Source organism: Saimiri boliviensis, chromosome 1, assembly GCF_048565385.1.
Source record: "Saimiri boliviensis isolate mSaiBol1 chromosome 1, mSaiBol1.pri, whole genome shotgun sequence".
Taxonomy (NCBI): Eukaryota; Metazoa; Chordata; class Mammalia; order Primates; family Cebidae; genus Saimiri; species Saimiri boliviensis.
The window spans coordinates 110295658-110299028 of NC_133449.1; the positions used below are offsets into that span (position 1 = coordinate 110295658).

Genomic DNA, 3371 nt, shown 5'->3' on the forward strand with positions numbered 1-3371 from the left:
AATACTATATTGAATAGGAGTGGTGAGAGAGGGCATCCTTGTCTAGTGCCAGATTTCAAAGGGAATGCTTCCAGTTTTTGCCCATTCAGTATGATATTGGCTGTGGGTTTGTTGTAAATTGTTGTATTTTTGGTAGAGACAAGGTTTTCCCGTGTAGCCAGGCTGGTCTCGAACTCCTGATCTCAGGTGATTTGCCCGCCTCAGCCTCCCAAAGTGCTGGGATTACAGATGTAAGCCACCACACCCAGCCAGGATGTCTCCCTTCCTTCCTTCCCTCTTTTCTTTTTTCTTTCTTTCTTTCTTTCTTTCTTTTCGTTCTTTCTCTTTCTTTTTTTCTTTCTTTCTGTTTCTTTCTTTCTTTCTTTTCTTTTTGCAGCAATATTGTGGCATTAGCTTACTGACACAGGATTGGTTTGGCACAACTTTTTTGAGTTTGGATAAGAATATGTTCTTATACGTTTACCGTAAAACATGAAGTTAATAATCTCATTATAATCTACCATTTTTCCCTGTCATAGGTGAATGACTATGACATTAGTTGATTTATGGATTAAAAAACGAGACAGGAACCTGAAGCCGCTGACTGAACCGAATGGAGGTAGAATGTATTTTCAGTTTAGGAGCCTGGTCTTTCCACTGCAGAGTCAGAATGAATATATTGCTAACCTCAAGGACCAACTGCAAGAGATGAAAGCAAAAACCAATTTGGAGAATCGCTACATGAAAATCAATACTGACCTGCAGATTGCCCAGACCCAGAAAAAGCGTAACAGAACAGAGGAACTCTTGCTGGAAGAGATCGAGAAACTAAGGATGAAAACCGAAGAAGAGACCCGGGTTCATATGGAGATTGAAATGTTCCTTAGAAAGGAGCAGCAGAAACCTGAGGAGAAGTTAGAGTTCTGGATGGAGAAATATGATAAGGACACAGAAATGAAACAGAATGAACTAAATGCTCTCAAAGCTGCAAAGGCCAGTGACTTAGCACACCTTCAGGACCTCGCAAAGACGGTAAGAGAGTATGAACAAGTCATCATTGAAGATCGCATAGAAAAGGAGACGAGCAGGAAGAAGGCGGAACAGGATCTCTTGGAATTAAAGAGCGTCATAAAGATCCAGGCCTGGTGGCGAGGCACTATGATACGGAAGGAAATGGGTGGTTTCAGGATGCCTAAAGACAGAGTTGACAGCAAGGATTCCAAAGGAGAAGGAAAAGGCAAGGGTAAGAAGAGAGGCAAGAAGTGACCAGGTTATCCTCTGTCTTTGCCTCTGGTGCTCTGGAGGTGGGAAGGGCGCGGAGAGGAAGAACAACCTCGTCCCAGCACAGGTGACTCGTCTACAGGTCGTTTCCCACGGAGACGCTCCCAGGCGAAGCCTGCTGATTCCACTCTCTGATTTAGGGTTATAGCATTGACTTAGGGCTTTCTCATACCTTGCTGTGAAGAAGTTTCTGGTAGTCCTGTGAAGATTCATTCTTCTGGCTCTTTCTCAGCAGAACCAAGCAGTTCATTGTCTTAGTAACAGCGATGCATTAAAACTTCAGTAATTCCTGTAATGTCTGATTCTGCTTTTACCCAACTGTCTGTAGTGAAAAAACTCTTAGGAGCAAAAGCATTCAGTAGGAATTATAAGATGATGTTTATTAGCTGTCCAGTATAATACATACACAGTAGAGTTTTAATGTTGGTTCCTGTCTGCCTTAAAAAAAAACAAAAACAAAAACAAAAACGAGACAAAGGCTCAGATATTTTAGCTAAGACCACAATTATGATGGGATGTTGGCCAGATTCAAAACCAATTTGTCTGACTACAGATTATTCAAATTTCTTATTCCATCATGATGCTTTTTTTTCTCAGAGATGAAGATCAAGGGAACAGAAGAAAATGTAATGATTATATAGTCTATTCATTCCATAAATGCTTGAATATCTGCCATTTTTCAGTAGATTTACTCTCAAAGATTTAATAATTAACTTCATTTTTGCTTTTTTCACTCCCCATGCTTCTGTTAGTGGAAAAAGAAAAAGCCCATGAAGAATTGAGTTAGAAAATAAGAATTGGAGAGGAATACAGGGAAAAAAAGCAAAAACAAAACACAGTAGCCAGATAATCCATAAACCGAAACAATCAAGCCTTAATTGAATGCACATGTGTAGACGGAGATGTCTCTCTAATAGTGAGGCAGTAGGCAATGATTAATTACTGGAAGAAATCAGTAAAGAATTCTTCCTGAGCTCTGAATTGTGCTCTGAATATAAAAATCTGCTGGAGCAGGTGACATGTTGCCAAGGGTTCCAACAAGCAGACAGAAGAAATTGCAGATCTGCCAACAATTTATTTCCAAAGACAAAGAGAAATGGTGACGTAGCAATGTCACAAAGTAATGCACAAAACTTTTCATTTTTCCTTCTGTCTGAAGAATGGTAATTCACACTACAGTTTTATTATCTGAGTGACAGGGAAAGACAAAATGCAATAATTAAGAAACCCAGAGACTGTCATGAGAGACAATCTGAAGCTGGAAGTTGAGCAATTATTTAAAGTGTCAAAAAGCTCAGTTCAAAACTTTGTTTTAGGTATTTTGGAGGCAAATAAGAGTTATCTCAGGAAGGGGGAAATACTAAATTTATAGAAAAGTAAACATAAAAATGTAAGAATATTTAGTCACTCACCAAATATATATCAAAACTCTGCAATGTCCCCATATATATATTTTGTACAAGAAGAAATATGAAGATACCGTTTATGGCTCCATCCTCATCAGCTAGAACAGAGTCTATTACACAGAAAATGCTAACAAAAATAACTAATCAATGAATGAATAAGTGGGTAGCACTTCCCTCATGGAGTTTACAGGGGACTAAGAAAGATATTTGACACTTTTCTGAAGTTTTTTGTGATTTACGTAATTATAAATGGGAGGTGCATATTCATGGTTATAAGATGATATCAAGCACAATTATCCTCACACTTGTCCTTACATGAGAATCACCTGAAGAGCTCTGTAACAATGCTCAGGCCTGCCTTTCTACCCTATGTGCCTGATTTAAATTGTCTAGGTTGGGGCCTGGGCATTGGTATTTGAGGATTTTAATGTTTAACTAGGGTTGAAAAATAATAATATGTAAAGACAGAATTAACCTGGAGTAGAAAATCTGAAGGAAGGGGAGGCATCAACCAAAACAATTGTAGATGTGGGTGTAGCATCCCAGGACCAGGAGAAGCATATTCAACAACCCTTTGGCTAGAAGAGACATGGCACTAGTCACACACCAACAGGGCAGCATGGTTAGTGCACTGAAACAGCAGCAGGGCATGAAGCTGGTGAGAGGCAAGGCCAGAACACACGCATCTTTAAGTCTTTGTCTTTA

The 3371-nt window shown here is 39.3% G+C and overlaps 1 pseudogene; it reads left to right on the forward strand.

Moving 5' to 3' along the window:
* The first annotated feature begins 528 nt into the window (after positions 1 to 528).
* Positions 529 to 1245, forward strand: LOC101043990 (dynein regulatory complex protein 9 pseudogene; annotated as a pseudogene).
* Positions 1246 to 3371: the final 2126 nt, after the last annotated feature.